Source organism: Entelurus aequoreus, linkage group LG04 (genome assembly GCF_033978785.1).
Source record: "Entelurus aequoreus isolate RoL-2023_Sb linkage group LG04, RoL_Eaeq_v1.1, whole genome shotgun sequence".
NCBI classification, from domain to species: Eukaryota; Metazoa; Chordata; class Actinopteri; order Syngnathiformes; family Syngnathidae; genus Entelurus; species Entelurus aequoreus.
Genome location: NC_084734.1, coordinates 15,945,394 through 15,964,378, shown reverse-complemented (window position 1 = coordinate 15,964,378; position 18,985 = coordinate 15,945,394).

The window sequence follows — 18,985 nt, the reverse complement described above, 5'->3', positions numbered from 1 at the left end:
ACAGCTAGCTATACAGAGTACGTACTGTAGTGTAGGGTGATGTGCGGCATGTATCATAATCAACAGTACAGTGACTCACTCCATGGACAGTTGTCCGTTTGGTTTCCAGTTGATTTGGGTAAGCACTCCATTAATTCGCCATAGCTCGGCTCCAAGTTCCAGATTTGCAGCGTGACCAAGTCGCACTCTCTCGGCTTCCGTCCGCTCCAACGTCTCAACCTCTTCCCCGTGCTCGCTTCTGGAAGCAGACAAATCATATCGTTGATGTAGATGATCTATATCTGCTGTACACATTTACTTTACAAAAGAGAAGTGTTGGATACTTGTTGCCTTGTACATAATAACACAGAAATGACCAAATATACAGACGAGGCATAGTGATGCAATCTGTGCATACAGCTAGCCTAGATAGCATGTTAGCATGGATTAGCTTGCAGTCATGCACCGACCAGATATGCTTGATAAGCACTAAAAACACAAGTCAATAGCGTCAACAAAGCTCGCGTTCGTGCATTCACGCACAGCATAAAATGTTTGGTGGACAAAATGAGACAATGAAGGAGTGGCATAAAATATGTCATCGTTGAAGAAAGTTATACAAACTACGGCGAGTTCGAGGACCGCCAAAATTAGCAGGACAAAGCGGCGCTCGCCAAACACTCTCATCAGAGAATCATGTTTAATACAAACAGTGAGATTTCTAACAATTTGTGTCATGTTGTCCTCCTACAGAAACCTTATTAAAACAACCATTTTCCTATTTTCATACATTTTTGAAAAAGCTCCAGGGAGCCACTAGGGCGCATGTTATTGCACCACAAAAGGAGCAATAAAAATAATGAAATAAATAACAATAATAATGTGGAGGGGGGCGTGGCCTGCGGGCCTGTAACTAAGAGGGGTGTGCCAGGACCGGCCTCGAAATCAGCGACAGGGATCGTAGATGGCCCACCTGGGCCTTGTTATCTAACCACCTGTCGCTCTGTTATAAGCAGCAGCCAGGAGGAGAGACGGGGTTGGAGCTGGAGGGAAGCTGTAGTGAGAGCGAGAACGTGACGGACACAGAGAGACAATTGCTGAAAAGCAACAACAGAGACTATATTGAAGAACAATAAACCTATATTGTGAACCTGACCCTGGCTCTCATGTCGGTGATTGGTGGTCTGAAGAACCCCCTGGAGGGCAACCTCCACAAATAATAATTAACAATAATAATTACTCCTATAATTAACATTACGATCGCTTCAAATGTTTTCTGGATTCATTGAGGTGAGGGAGTATATTGTTCATTGAAAATTGGTCAGCCAAAATATATGCTACTACATGTTCCCAGGGAAGCAGGAACCTACCCCAGCTCACTCAGTTGTTGTTCATAGGTCTGGGCCATGTATCGCTTGTATCGACATATTCAGGTTTTTGTTGCAGAAGATTTAAACATTTGAAAAATATAAAACATTTTCTCCTCAGGAGCTTCCGTAGTTTGAGCCGTCCCCTTACTTCCTTAGCGGCACGCCTAGCAAAACATGGCTAACACTAACGCTAACGGTAGCGAGACGTCAGTTCCTAAAAAAAGAAACATTTTGGTTTCGGGGCAATAGGCGTGACTTTATCTACTTACTGAAACCAACTATAGTCCTCTCAGTGTTTGACTTTATTTATTTTTTATACAATTGAGATAGACTACAGCACCCACCACGACCCCGGAAGGGACAAGCGGTAGAAAATAGATGAATGGATGGATAATGCGACATTTTTATTCACAGAGGTATGTGTTTCGAGACAGAAGTTTGAAGTTTGCACTTTGTTGATCTCAATGTTGGAGATGGTTTATTTGCATGCAAGGTTTGTCATTGTCATCCCATTGGGTTGAGTTCTTTCTTGCCCTGATGTGGGATCTGAGCTGAGGATGTCGTTGTGGCTTGTGCAGCCCTTTGAGACACTCATGATTTAGGGCTATATAAGTAAACGTTGATTGACATTGAAGTGCAAGGCTACATATTTGTACTCTTATCAAGCAGAAGTATTGCTTCCCAAGGCAAGCTCTTCGTATAATTCTTTGAAAGTTATTCCATAAAAAGTACAATTTGTATCGGGTCTAAAAAGAACAACATTATACAAATGTGCTAAGAGTAAGACGTTATATGCAGTGTCATTTCAAACCGCTAGTTTTTGATTTAAAAACAAAAAAAAAACTTGTTTTTAATGATCTCAAAACAGTAAGGTCTATTCAGGTGTACTGGAGAGGAGGCTACGCCTGATAGTCAAACCTCGGATTCAGGAGGAACAGTGTGGTTTTCGTCCTGGTTGTGGAACTGTGGACCAGGTCTATACTCTCGACACGGTCCTTGAGGGTGCATGGGACTTTGCCCAACCAGTCTACATGTGCTTTGTGGACTTGGAGAAGGCATTTGACCGTGTCCCTCTGGAAGTCCTGTGGGGAGTGCTCAGAGAGTATGGGGTATCGGACTGTCTGATTGTGGCGGTCCGCTTCCTGTACGATCAGTGTCACAGCTTGGTCCGCATTGCCGGCAGTAAGTCGGACCCGTTTCCAGTGAGGGTTGGACTCTGCCAAGGCTGCCCTTTGTCACAGATTCTGTTCATAACTTTTATGGACAAAATTTCTAAGCGCAGTCAGGTCGTTGAGGGGATCCGGTTTGGTGTCTGCAGGATTAGGTCTCTGCTTTTTGCAGAGACCTAATCTGATGGCTTCATCTGGCCAGGATCTTCAGTTCTCACTGGATCGGTTCGCAGCCGAGTGTGAAGCGACTGGGATGAGAATCAGCACCTCCAAGTCCGAGTCCATGGTTCTCGCCCGGGAAAGGGTGGAGTGCCATCTCCGGGTTGGGGAAGAGATCTTACTCCAAGTGGAAGAGTTCAAGTACCTCGGAGTCTTGTTCACGAGTGAGGGAAGAGTGGATCGTGAGATCGACAGGCGGATCGGTGCGGCGTCTTCAGTAATGCGGACGCTGTATCGATTTGTTGTGGTGAAGAAGGAGTTGAGCCGGAAGGCAAAGCTCTCAATTTACCGGTCGATCTATGTTCCCATCCTCACCTATGGTCATGAGCTTTGGGGTTATGACCATAAGGACAAGATCACGGGTACAAGCGGCCGAAATGTGTTTCCTCCGCCGGGTGGCGGGGCTCTCCCTTGGAGATAGGGTGAAAAGCTTTGCCATCCGGGAGGAGCTCAAAGTAAAGCCGCTGCTCCTCCACATCGAGAGGAGCCAGATGAGGTGGTTCGGGCAGACTATGTCTCCCGGCTGGCCTGGGAACGCCTTGGCATCCCCCGGGAGGAGCTGGACGAAGTGGCTGGGGAGAGGAAAATCTGAGCTTCTCTGCTTAGGCTGCTACCCCCGTGACCCGACCTCAGAAAAGTGGAAGAAGATGGATGGATGGATGGATGGAATTATCGTTGTCATTTGTATTCAATGGTTAAAAAGTAAGAGAAAAAATCGGAAACATTTTTTAAAAATTTTTGAAAAAAATAAATGCTGATGGTTTTTCGGCCACATCGGCCAAGCTTAGTTGTTTATTCATCATTGTTTCGTTGTAGTTATTTATTCAATAACCTTTTCATTCTGTTTAGTGTAATTTATTTATTCAACAGTATTACACATTTTGCATCAACATTTGTCAATTTAATATTATTACCGTATTTTTCGGACTATAAGGCACACTTAAAATCCTTTCATTTTCTCAAAAATCGACAGTGCGCCTTATAACCCGGTGCGCCATCATTCTGGTTGTGCTTACCGACCTCGAAGCAATTTTATTTGGTACATGGTGTAATGATAAGTGTGTCATACATAAGAGATACGTGCAAACTACAATATGACGCCAATAAACAACACCAACACTTTAAATGTTCCATTGAAAATATACGACATTACACACGGCGCTCAAAAATCTGTCAAAATGTTTTAGTAAGACTTTGGTAAGCTATGAAGCCGCACCGCTTGATGGATTGTACTGTGCTTCAACATAGGAGTATTATTATGGTGTGTGTATAAGGTAAGACATATTATCTGGCGTTTCGTTACGCAATATTATGCAAAACCAACTTTTCTTACCTTCTGGTACCTGCTGATCTGTATTTGGGATCTGCATAAGTCCTAAAAAATTGCGCGCGTCTGCCTTTGTAGTCCGTAGTCGATAAGCTAACTTCTTTTTCTCTATCTTCTTGTTATGTGACATTCATCCTCCGCTGTTGCCATTTCTAATATAAAGTAGTGTAAAGTTCTTACTTAAAACTGTCAGTAAACTCGCCATGAAAGCACTAAAACATACCGGTGTAGTGAGTTTACATTATTCACCCAAGGAACTTTAGTTATTAGAGAGTTCCGGTTGGACGGTTTTTCCACGGGACACATTTCTGGCGTTGTTGTTGCACTAGTGAGCCACGGATGAGGAGATGCTGCTTCGTTATTGATTGAAGTAAAGTCTGAAAGTCATTCAAACAGTTAGCGCCATCTTTTGACACTTGTTTCACTCCCGTCCTTGCACGCTACACCGCTACAACAAAGATGACGGGGGAGAAGACGCTGTCGAAGGTGAGCCACGTAAATAAGACCGCCCACAAAACGGCGCTATCCGAAAGCGACTGTCAGAAAAGCGACTTGAAGATAATCTGTAAAACATCATCCATGCAACATTTTGACTAAAGAACCACCATCACATGTTATGTATGTTTTACATTTAGAATTTTTTTAAATAATAATACGACTTCTTTAAAGGCCTACTCAAACCCACCTACCGACCACGCAGTCTAATAGTTTATACATCAATGATGAAATCTTAACATTGCAACACATGCCAATACGGCCGGGTTAACTTATAAAGTGCAATTTTAAATTTCCCGCTAAACTTCCGGTTGAAAACGTCTATGTATGATGACGTATGCGCGTGACGTCAATCGTTGAAACGGAAGTATTCAGACTCCATTGAATCCAATACAAAAAGCTCTGTTTTCATCTCAAAATTCCACAGTATTCTGGACATCTGTGTTGGTGAATCTTTTGCAATTTGTTTAATGAACAATGAAGACTGCAAAGAAGAAAGTTGTAGGTGGGATCGGTGTATTAGCGGCTGGCTCCAGTAACACAAGCAGGAGGACTTTGACTTGGATAGCAGACGCGCTATGCGACGCTAGCCGCCGACCGCACGGATGATCGGGTGAAGTCCTTCGTCGCACCGTCGATCGCTGGAACGCAGGTGAGCACGGGTGTTGATGAGCAGAAGAGGGCTGGCTGGCGTAGGTGGATAGCTAATGTTTTTAGCATAGCTCTGTGAGGTCCCGTTGCTAAGTTAGCTTCAATGGCGTCGTTAGCAACAGCATTGTTAACCTTCGCCAGGCTGGAAAGCATTAACCGTGTAGTTACATGTCCATGGTTTAATAGTATTGTTGGTTTTCTATCTATCCTTCCAGTGAGGGGCTTATTTCTTTTGTTTCTATATGCAGTTAAGCCCGATGCTATCACGTTAGCTCCGTAGCTAAAGTGTTTCGCCGATGTATTGTCGTGGAGATAAAAGTCACTGTGAATGTCCATTTCGCGTTCTCGACTCTCATTTTCAAGAGGATATAGTATCCGAGGTGGTTTAAAAATACAAATCCATGAACCACAATCGAAAAAGGAGAGAGTGTGGAATCCAATGAGCCAGCTTGTACCTAAGTTACGGTCAGAGCGAAAAAAGATACGTCCTGCACTGCACTCTTGTCCTTCACTCTCACGTTCCCCATCCACGAATCTTTCATCCTGGCTCAAATGAATGGGGTAATCGTCGCTTTCTCGGTCCGAATCGCTCCCGCTGCTGGTGTAAACAATGGCCTTTCAACGTGTGACGTCACGCTACTTCCGGTACAGGCGAGGCTTTTTTTTTTTATCAGCGACCAAAAGTTGCGAACTTTATCGTCGATGTTCTCTACTAAATCCTTTCAGCAAAAATATGGCAATATCGCGAAATGATCAAGTATGACACATAGAATGGATCTGCTATCCCCGTTTAAATAAAACAATTTCATTTCAGTAGGCCTTTAATGCGCCTTATAATCTGGTGCGCTTTTTTTAATGAAAAAAAGACCTGAATAGTCTATTCTATGGTCTATGGTCTGAAAAATACGATACATTGATATAATATTACCAATAAATCATTTGATGTGCATTTATTCATTGATGAGGAAGGGTAAGGGCTTCTTAAGAGATTTATGTATTTAGAATGAGAGAACTCCAAAAACATGTGGTTTTTCTACTAATTACAGGGCTTTTACTGTAGGAAATCCTACTAAATTGTGTACAGTAGGAATATGTCATCAATATTACAGTTGACACAACTCATTAAATCGGTTGCTAATTGCTACCTTTCTAGTTACGGTTCATTGTCCCCTAGATCATAACACCGGAGTGACTTGAGGCCGTATGCTTTTATAAACTAGTTATTAAAAATACCTTGGCAAGCAGTTTAAAGGCGAGGATCTGAACCGTTTGAAGTAACGTCATTCGGAAAGAGTCGAGGCGCTCTCTCCCGCCGCGGGTCCTCCGTGTGGGCGTGAGGAGGCGAGCTCTGACGCAGGATACTACACCAGGGAGCTGTCAGCGTGTGTGCGGCGGGCAGGTGAGCACACGTACCCGTGCCACGCCCCCCGCGGCACCGAATGGAAACTCGGTCCAGACTCAGTCAGAAAGAAAAAAACGTCTTTCCACTCATCACTTTTTTTGGAATTTTCTCTGTCTTTCACAATCCCAACTCAAGACAAGAACGCATGTCTTTATCTTTTTACGCATTCTAAATGTTTTAAAATGTAAATAACAACGTGGCTCATGCTAGTCACCTATTCCCGCCTTCTAAAAAAAACCTTCAAAAAGCGCCAACAATACTCCATTTACATGTCGTGACCTGAATATCAACCAAGTATTAGCCATTTTGTTATTATAAGAGCTTACGCAGACTGACTACTTTTAGTAACACGACGCCTTGAGCCATAAGTAGCTCATGCAGCCATTGGCATGCTGAGCTGCTGCATCGCCTCTGAGTTGGCAAAAGTTCATTGGAGATTATTAATCGTGCCTCACACATGTACAGTAGAAGGTTGTGGTCCAAAACAGAGAGGTTGGCCAATTTCTCTGGTCTTGGTCTACTCTGTATTCTCTATAAAATAACTTAAACACAAAGTGTATTCCCAGTCTACTCTGTATTCTCTATAAAATAACTTAAACACAAAATGTGTTCCCTGTCTACTCTGTATTCTCTATAAAATAACTTAAACACAAAGTTCATTCCCAGTCTACTCTGCATTATTTATAAAATAACTTAAATACAAAGTTTTTTTTCCTGTCTACTCTGTATTCTATATAAAATAACTTAAACACAAAGTTTTTCCCTGTCTACTTTGTATTCTCTATAAAATATCTTAGTTTCTTCCCAGTCTACTCTGTATTCTCTATAAAATAACTTACACACAAAGTTTATTCCCAGTCTACTCTGTATTCTATATATAATAACTAAAACACAAAGTGTCCCCCCTGTCCACTCTGTATTCTATATAAAATAACTTAAACCCAAAGTTTCTTCCCAGTGTACTCTGTATTCTATATAAAATAACTTAAACATGTTTCTTCCCTGTCTACTCTGTATTCTATATAAATAACTTAAACACAAAGTTTCTTCCCTGTCTACTCTGTATTCCATATAAAATTACTTAAACACAGAGTTTCTTCCCAGTCTACTCTGTATTCTCTATAAAATTACTTAAACACAAAGTGTCTTCCCAGTCTACTCTGTATTCTATATAAAATTACTTAAACACAAAGTGTCTTCCCAGTCTACTCTGTATTCTATATAAAATAACTTAAACACAAATTGTCTTCCCAGTCTACTCTGTATTCTCTACAAAATGAATTAAACCCAAAGTTTCTTCCCAGTCTACTCTGTATGCTATACAAAATAACTTGGTTTCTTCCCTGTCCACACTGTATTCTACAAACGTATATAAAATAACTTAAACCCAAAGTGTTTTCCCAGTCTACTCTGTATTCCATATAAAATAACTTAAACACCAAGTTTCTTCCCAGTCTACTCTGTATTGTCTATAAAATAACTTACACCCAAAGTGTCTTGCCAGTCTACTCTGTATTCTCTATAAAAAACACTTAAACACAACGTGTCTTCCCAGTCTACTCTGTATTCTATATAAAATAACTTAAACCCAAAGTTTCTTCCCAGTCTACTCTGCATTCTCTATAAAATAACTTAAACACAAAGTTTCTTCCCAGTCTACTCTGTATTTTCTATAAAATAACTAAAACACAACGTTTCTTCGTTGTTTACTCTGTATTCTCTATAAAAACATTTAAACACAAAGTTTCTTCCCAGTCTACTCTGTATTCTATATGAAATAACTTAAACCCAAAGTTTCTTCCCAGTCTACTCTGTATTCCATATAAAATAACTTAAACCCAAAGTTTTTTTCCCAGTCTACTCTGTATTCTCTATAAAATAACTTCAACACAAAGTTTCCCCCAACCTACTCTGTATTATATATAAAATAACTTGGTTTCTTCCCTGTCTACACTGTATTCTACAAACGTATACAAAATAACTTAAACCCAAAGTGTCTTCCCAGTCTACTCTGTATTCCATATAAAATAACTTAAACCCAAAGTGTGTTCCCAGTCTACTCTGTATTCTCTACAAAATAACTTAAACACAAAGTTTATTCCCTGTCTACTCTGTATTCTATATAAAATAACTTAAAAAAACAAAGTTTATTCCCAGTCTACTCTGTATTCTATATAAAAGATCTTAAAAAAACAAAGTTTGATTGATTGATTGAGACTTTTATTAGTAGGTTGCACAGTTCAGTACATATTCCGTACAATTGACCACTAAATGGTAGCACCCGAATACGTTTTTCAACTTGTTTGAGTCGGGGTCCACTTAAATTGATAAATTGATCTCTTTCTTCCCTGTCTACTCTGTATTCTATATAAAATAACTTAAAAAAACAAAGTTTCTTCCCAGTCTACTCTGTATTGTCTCTAAAATAACTTAAACACAAAGTTTCATCCCAGTCTACTCTGCATTCTCTATAAAATAACTTAAACACAAAGTTTCATCCCAGTCTACTCTGCATTCTCTATAAAATAACTTAAACACAAAGTTTCTTCCCAGTCTACTCTGCATTCTCTATAAAATAACTTAAACACGAAGTTTCATCCCAGTCTACTCTGCATTCTCTATAAAATAACTTAAACCCAAAGTGTATTCCCTGTCGACTCTGTATTCTCTATAAAATAACTTAAACACAACGTTTCTTCGTTGTCTACTCTGTATTCTCTATAAAATAACTTAAACACGTTTCTTCTTTGTCTACTCTGTATTCTCTACAAAAACATTTAAACACAAAGTTTCTTCCCTGTCTACTCTGTATTTTATATAAAATACCTTAAACACATAGTTGCTTCCCTGTCTACTCTGTATTCTCTATAAAATAACTTAAACCCAAAGTGTATTCCCTGTCTACTCTGTATTCTCTATAAAATAACGTAAACACCAAGTTTCTTCCCTGTTTACTCTGTATTCTATATAGAATAACTTAAACACACATTTTCTCCCCAGTCTACTGTGTATTCTATATAAAATAACTTAAACACAAAGTTTCTTCCCAGCCTACTCTGTATTCTCTATAAAATAATTTACACACAAATGTATTCCCTGTCTATTTTGTATTCAATACAAAACAACTTAAAAAAACAAAGTTTATTACCAGTCTACTCTGTATTCTATATAACATAACTTAGTTTCTTCCCTGTCTACTCTGTATTCTATATAAAATAATTTACACACAAATGTATTCCCTGTCTGTTTTGTATTCAATATAAAATAGCTTAAAAAAAACAAAGTTTTTTCCCAGTCTACTCTGTATTCTCTATAAAATAACTTGGTTTATTCCCAGTCTACTCTGTATTCTCTATAAATGGCTGATGAGCAGTCAGCATCTTCACCCTACATGGCCTGGCCTACTGTACCCGGGGAGGATGGAAGGGTTTAAGGGTCTCTTTAGCCCCCAGCAGATTGCCCATCTCTCCTTCCCCCTCCCCCTCCCCCTCCCCCTTCCCCTTCTCCTCCCCCTGGCTTTGTATGCCCTGAGCCCACTCCTCCCCCTTTTGTCACCCGGGCATTCCGCTTTGGTTAGCAGGCACAATGGCCGCTCAGTGCTCGCTCTCCTGACACTGCATTCTGCCTGTGCACTAGGGAGTGGGCACGGGGGCGGGGAGGGAGGGGGGGGGGGTCAAAGGATGACAGCAACCCATGTGACCAAAATGCCAAGCGTCAAACTACCACCCCTCCTCCCCGTCTAACTTCCAGATGGGCAGTAAAAAAAAAAAAAAAAAAAAAAGAAGCAGTGCCAGTGTTTGCCCACTTGGCACAACAAGCAAACAGGTGTCTCCCACGCCTGTGTGTGTTCTTCTATTTCCACCCTTCTTCAGACATCAATGAGGAAAAGTGGCTTCCATATAAGGGGGTGTGAACAAGTTATAAATAAATGATAAATGGGTTATACTTGTTTAGCGCTGTAGTTAGGACATAAATCACGGTCCCAATACGGAAAACCATTGCATCTAATAGAGAGCCAAATACTAGAGTCCGTGAACATTGCTCCAAAGTCAGGATTTTTTTGTTGATTTAATGTGCATACAAAAGTAAACACTGGCAGCAAGATATGATAAAACTAAAGAAGGACTTCCCTATTCATCCCCCGAAAAAAACTTGCCAGGATAATAGCTGATTTTACGACTTCCGGCGCTGACGTAAGACAACCCGCGTCCCATATGTGACCGTAGGATGAACAAATACACTACGGCACTAAGACTATAGCGGCCATTAACAAAAAATAGAGATCTCATTTGCACCCCTGGTGGTGAAATCTATCAAAATGAGGGTGGTGCCAAAAAGAAGGGAATTTTTCAAATTGACTGTGTGTCGGTTTTGAAAGTGCTCCCCCTCTGGTCAACATATGAAATAACAAGTGTGCGTAAGGAATTTGAAGTGCTCCTCCTCTGGTCAACATATGAAATAACAAGTGTGCGTAAGAGATTTGAAGTGCTCCCCCTCTGGTCAACATATGAAATAACGAGTGTGCGTAAGAGATTTGAAGTGCTCCCCCTCTGGTCAACATATGAAATAACAAGTGTGCGTAAGAAATTTGAAGTGCTCCCCCTCTGTTCAACATATGAAATAACAAGTGTGTGTAAGAAATTGAAATGTGCCCTCTTTGGCCACAATCAATTTAAAAAAATATATAAAAATATGTATATAGAGACATACTGTAATAACTTGAAGTAAATAGTGATGATTAAAACCAATTAAAAACCAAAAATAAATAAAAAACAAAAGCTTACCTTTTTTATATTTGCATAGTATGTATATATTATTAATGTTGTAAATACACATATTTATATATCTAGAAAGGGTGGTCCGAAATTGTTCGCAGGTCCCAAGAAGGTAAGAAATACAAGAATGTGTGTGTGTTCTTGTAATTCTGCCCTTTTTGATACATCAAGAAGGAAAAGTAGCTTCCATATGAGGAGGTGTGAACAAATTAGGACATAAATCATGGTCCCAATAACATTGCATCTAATGGAGAGTGTCTCATTTGCACCCCTGGTGGTGAAATCTATCAAAATGAGGGTGGTCCCAAAAAAGGAAGAATTTTTCCAACTGACTGTGTGTCGCTTTTAAAAGTGCTCCTCCTCTGGTCAACATATGAAATAACAAGTGTGTGTAAGAAATTGAAATGCTCCCCCTTTGGCCACAATTAATTTAAAAAAAAAAGAATAAATATATAGAGACATACTGTAACAACTTGAAGTAAATAATGATGATTAAAACCAATTACAAACCAAAAATTAAAAATTTAAATTAAAAAAATAAAAGCTTACCTTTTTTATATTTGCATAGTATGTATATATTATTAATGTTGTAAATACACATCTTTATATATCTAGCAAGGGTGGTCCTAAAGAGGTAGGCATTTTTCGCAGGTCAAGAAGGTAAGAAATACAAGAATGTGTGTGTGTGAGACATCAAGAAGGAAAAGTAGCTTCCATATGAGGAGGTGTGAACAAGTTAAGACATAAATTATGGTCCCAATACGGAAAATCATTGCATCTAATAGAGAATGTCTCATTTGCCCCCCTGGTGGTGAAATCTATCTAAATGAGGGTGGTCCCAAAAAAGGAGGAATTTTTCCAATTGACCGTGTCGGTTTTAAAAGTGCTCCCCCTCTGGTCAACATATGAAATAACAAGTGTGTGTAAAAATGTGAAGCGCTCCCGCTCTGGCCAACATAAGTGTGTGTAAGAAATTTGCCAAAATGTATTAATAAAATAAAAATGTATATAGAGACATACTGTAATAACTTGAAGTAAACAATGAAGATTAAAAAACAATTACAAAAATATAATAATTAAGTAAAAGCTTACCTTTTTTTATATTTGCATTGTATGTTTATATTATTAATGTTGTTAATACAAATCTTTATATATCTAGAAAGGGTGGTCCTAAAGAGGTAGGCATTGTTCAGAGGTCTCAATAAGGTAAGAAGTACGTGTGTGTGTGTGTGTGTGTGTGTGCGTGCGTGCGTGTGTGTGTGTGTGTGTGTGTGTGTGTGTGCGTATGTGTGTGTGTGTGGGTGTGTGTGTGTGTGTGTGTGTGTGTGTGTGTGTGTGTGTGTGTGTGTGTGTGTGTGTGTGCGTGCGTATGTGTGTGTGTGTGTTCCCTTCATCTTTGCACGACTCACCACACAGCCCCACCGGAATTTTAAGACCTGGGCTTCAGAGCTTTCTTTTTTCTTTTTTTTGGGAGGATGGGGGGGTCCTGAAAAAAGAATCCCCCACCCATGTAAGAGTAGAATCCGAAATCAAAATGGTGGCATGACCACGAGCTGCTGGGACGTGTCCATCAAAGATCTGGAGGCCGTCCAGATGTTGACAGGTTGACTGACTCGTCAGGCCACTCCATTAGGCACAGCTCCCCAACGATGACAGCGTTTGATTGACAGCATCAAAGAACAGTCCTTTGTACTGTTTGTCTATTTAGTTGTTTGTGTTCTTATGATTTTGGATGCCATGTATAAAATTCTGCCAAGCAGCTGTGAATATTATTATTGCTCATACTTCCAACTTTTATCATTATAGTTCCACGTGTTTCTCTTACGCTTATTACGCTACGATCCGGCCAACAAACCCCCACATATGATATACCATCGGAAAGGTCTCATTCGTGCCGATGGGGTTACTTTAAATTGGGAACATTTCGTGTTACAATAGCAATGCTATTTACGAATGAAAAAAAAATATGGGCCAATTTAATGGTTACCGTATTTTTCGGACTATAAATCGCAGTTTTTTTCATAGTTTGACCGGGGGTGCGACTTATACTCAGGAGCGACTTATGTGTGAAACTATTAACACATTACCCTAAAATATCAAATAATATTATTTAGCTCATTCACGTAAGAGGCTAGACGTATAAGATTTCATGGGATTTAGCGATTAGGAGTGACAGATTGTTTGGTAAACGTATAGCATGTTCTATATGTTATAGTTATTTGAATGACTCTTACCATAATATGTTACGTTAACATACCTGGCACGTTCTCAGTTGGTTGTTTATGCCTCATATAACGTACACTTATTCAGCCTGTTGTTCACTATTCTTTATTTATTTTAAATTGCCTTTCAAATGTCTATTCTTGGTGTTGGGTTTTATATATGTTTTTTTCCTTCTTTATTATGCATTTCCGGCAGGTGCGACTTATACTCCGGTGCGACTTATACTCCGAAAAATACGGTACATTCATTTTAAGACAAACGCCAAAAGGACAAGATTACCTCCTCTTGTAGCTCAGTCATGCTTTTACGTAACTCGGTGCTTAACGTCTCATTTTGTTCACACACGTGTCTACTTTAACCCTGGCTAAAAAGTTTTGACGTCCAATGTTCGGTTTTGGCTTGATGGTCATTGGAAGGAGGCGAGCGCCATCTGGGTTTCCCCATTAAAGCGGATGGCGTCCACTCTAATTTACTAGAGTGTGGAAGCCCCGAAAATGTGCTTTTTATTTGGTGAACAACCTGTCCTCACGGCCACATCTTTTATGCCACCGTCATGTGTTTCGGTGAAAACCTTGACACACATGTCCTCTCTCAGAAAATGTCACTTTTATGAAGGTCATGTGTCCCATTTGGCTTCTGTTGGCCCTCAAAGCCAAAAAAGTTCGCTAAATCTCTCATTGACTCCAATATTAGATGTCGGCGTGAAAAAACACACAAACACAAAAATTCTTATTGTTATTGTTATTACTATTATTATTATTTTTATTAGGGACAGAGGACCCTACTGTATTTCTAGCGTTTTATTATTATACCGCCGCCTCTTTGAGCTGTACTTTGACCCCCTTAACATGCTTCAAAACTCACCAAATTGGACACACACATTAGGACTGGCGAAAATTGCGATCGAATCAAAAAAACCAAACCCCAAAACTCAAAACTGCCTCAAACTCCCAGTGGGAATGTCGTAGAGACATGAAATGTAGGTCTCACTTAGACCTAGATTTCATACACTGACAACCCCCAGCAAAAATCAACAGGAAGTTTGCAATTCCCCCTTCAAAACAAAAGTTGAGTAAAAGCAGTCACCTTTTTTCAAACATTATCTCCTCTGAGCGCGTTTGTCGTGTCGGCTTCAAATTAGCACAGGAGAGTTATTGAACCCTTCTGACTAAAAGTTGATGAAAGAGTTTTAATTACTGCTCCGGTTTGGATTTTATGAGCCCTCAAAGAACCGCTGCGGAGGTCCCGTCCATCGCTGCTTGCAGCTTTAATTATTAATGTTGTTGTACATGTATTATCATTATTCATCAGTAACATTCCAGTTGTTTTATTATTATTATTATTATTAGGGATGTCCGATAATGGCTTTTTGCCAAAATCCAATATTCCGATATTGTCCAACTCTTTAAATACCGATATCAACCGATACCGATATCAACCGATACTGATGTATACAGTCGTGGAATTAACACATTATTATGCCTAATTTGGACAACCAGGTATGGTGAAGATAAGGTCCTTTTTTAAAAAAAATAAAAAAATAAAATAAGACATTTCTTGAATAAAAAAGAAAGTAAAACAATATAAAAACAGTTACATAGGAACTAGTAATTAATGAAAATGGGTAAAATTAACTGTTAAAGGTTAGTACTATTAGTGGACCTGCAGCACGCACAATCATGTGTGCTTATGGACTGTATCCCTTGCAGACTGTATTGATATATATTGATATATAATGTAGGAACCAGAATATTAATAACACCCCCCCCCCCCCCTCCATATCCCACACCCCAGATTGTAAATAATGTAAATAATTCATTGTATATACTCTGATGATTATCTTGTGTGATGACTGTATTATGAAAATAGTGTATATCTGTATCATGAATCAATTTAAGTGGACCCCGACTTAAACAAGTTGACAAACTTCTTCGGGTGTTACCAGTTAGTGGTCAATTGCACGGAATATGTACTTCACTGTGCAATCTACTAATAAAAGTTGCAATCAATCAAAAAAAAAAAACAGGTCATGTTTCCCATTTGGCTTCTGTTGGCCCTCAAAGCAAAGAAAGTTAGCTAAATCTCTCGTTTACTCCAATGTTAGATGTCGGTGCGAAAAAACACAAAAACACAAAAATTATTATTATTACTTTTATTATTATTTTTATTATTATTGTTGTTGTAAATGTATTATCATTATTCATCAGTAACATTGTAGTTTATTATTATTATTTTATTTTTTATTTTTTTATTGTAAATGTATTATTATTCATCAGTAACATTGTAGTTTATTATTATTATTATTATTATTATTATTATTATTTTTATTATCATTATTAGTAGCACTAGTACCTTCTTTTTCAGACCATAGGGCGCACCGGATTATAGGGCACACTGCCGACGAGGTCTATTTTCATACAAAAATCGCATCACATTATAAGGCGCATTAAAGGGGACATATTATCATTTTTCTATATTTAAAACACTTCCGTGTGGTCTACTTAATGGTAGTTCTTTGGTCAAAATGTTGCATGGATGATATTTTACAGACCATCATCAAGTCCCTTTCAGGATGCGCTGTTTTTTTTTTTTTGCCTCCACTTCGACAGCATTTCGTCCCCGCCATCTTTGTTGTAGTTTCAGCGCTTCCATAGCGAATCTACGGACGGATATACGTTACAGCTGTACGCTACTTTGTATTACAAAGGGCAACAGCGGAGAATGATAGAGGATAGAGGAAAAGACGGAGCTTACTGACTGTGGTGCGGACTACATTTTTAGGACTTATGCAGATCCCAAATACACATCAGAAACAATGTAAGAAAGGTTGGTTTTGCATAATATTGCGAAACAAAACACCAGATAATGTGCTAAGTTAAAGTACCAATGATTGTCACACACACACTAGGTGTGGCGAAATTATTCTCTGCATTTGACCCATCACCCTTGATCACCCCCTGGGAGGTGAGGGGAGCAGTGAGCAGCAGCGGTGGCCACGCCCGGGAGTAATTTTTTGGTGATTTAACCCCCAATTACAACCCTTGATGCTGAGTGCCAAGCAGGGAGGTAATGGGTCCCATTTTTTCAGTCTCGGCCGGGGTTTGAACTCACAACCTACCGATCTCAGGGCGGGCACTCTAACGACTAGGCCACTGTCTCCTATTAGGTGCCATTTTAGGGTCCCTATACACACACACCATAATAATACCTTAAGTTGAAGCACAGTACGTCTGACTATGGTAGCCGTAATGCTCCGACAATCCACCAAGCAGTGCGGCTCCGTATCTTACCAAAGCCGTACTAAAATATGTTTGACAGATTTTTGAGCGCCGTGTGTATTGTTCCATATTCTCAATGGAACATCAATGTTTTGGTGTTGCTTGCTTACAGGTACTTGCTCGCGTAATTTTTTGAACAGGCCTGTAGTCCACACGTATCTCTTATGTGTGACTGCCACCTACTGGTCACACATATTACTAGACAATGTACCAAATAAAATGGCTTTGAGGTCGGTAAGTAGAAACAAAATGAGTAGGTACATTAGGCGCACCGGGTTATAAGGCGCAATGTCGATTTTTGAGATTAGAATTTTGAGTGCGCCTTATAGTCCGAAAAATACGGTAGCAGTAATTTTATGATGAACTTCTTCTGTATTATAGCCGGTATTTTTTTTTACTGATAGTATGGTACAGTAATAAATAAATAAAGACATATTTATCTGGTCAACATACTTGCATAGTTATATCAAATGTAAATTAATTTGTTTTGATTATTCGAGGCTCAACCTCCCCTGGCTTACCTTGCTTGCCCACTAAAGCAGAGAGGAAGTTCTCCACGCTGCCTCGTCCGGTTTCCACCCTGTTTTGTCAAGTGCACTCAGGACTGGGCGCAGTGCACTGAAACCGGTTCCGGCGCGTTAATCAGACAGGAACGCCTATTTTCTTGTATCAGGTGTCCGCCCTGTAAATGGTCAGGAAGTGTGCAAATATAGTCATTTTTACTCGATATAATGTTTTTAAAAAGTATTGCAATCATACAGATAATACATTTTCACACACTTTAATGAACACATATTTTATTTTATGATATATATACATATATACATATACACACGTTTAAAATGTTTAAAATAATTTCAATAAAGTAAATTAATTGTCCAGTCATGGTATTAAACACTTAAAAAAATATCTGTCTAGGGTACACTTATTAATAACGAAAAATTATGATATATGATATTAATTGTGAGTTAACTATGAACAATTAAATTATTTAAATATTTTAAACGTTTGACAGCCCTAATATACTCGATATACATATATACATACAAACACATATACAAATATATATATAGATACAAGCACATATATACAAATATATACATATACATATGTAAATAAACAGACAAATATATACATATATACACATACATATTTATAAATGTGTAAGAGGGCGTGGTCGGCGCGTCTCCTGCAGGAACGGGGTGTGTATGGCCCGGCCTCGAAGGTGAGTAGATTGCCCAGCTGGGGCTGATTATCTAATCACCTGTCGCCCTTATTAGCAGCAGCCGGCACGAGACACGTTGTTGGAGTTGGAGACAGAGAGAGAGAGAGACACACACACGGATGAGAGAGAGACTGCTGGAAAGCAATAAAAGACGGGCTCAACCCTGTCTACCGGGCCCCTGAGAGATCTGTCGGCACCAGGAGAACCCCCCACACACAGAGACACTCACAATAAATATATATACATATATATATACACAGATATATATACATATATGCATAGATACATATACATATATACACAATACATATATACAAATACATATATACATGTATGCATATATACATATATACTTATATACACATACATTTATACAAATACATATATATATACATGTATGCATATATCCACATACATACATATATACAAATACATATATACATGTATGCATATATCCACATACATACGTATATACAAATACATATATACATGTATGCATATATACACATATATAAATATATTAATATATACTTATATACACATGTATTATATACATATATACATATATACATACACATACATATACACATTCATATATACATGTATACATATGTACACATATATTATATGCATATATATGTATGTATGTATGTATGTATGTATGTGTATATATATATATATATATATATATATATATATATATATATATATATATATATATATATATATATATATATATATATATATATATATATATATATATATATACACTACCGTTCAAAAGTTTGGGGTCACATTGAAATGTCCTTATTTTTGAAGGAAAAGCACTGTACTTTTCAATGAAGATAACTTTAAACTAGTCTTAACTTTAA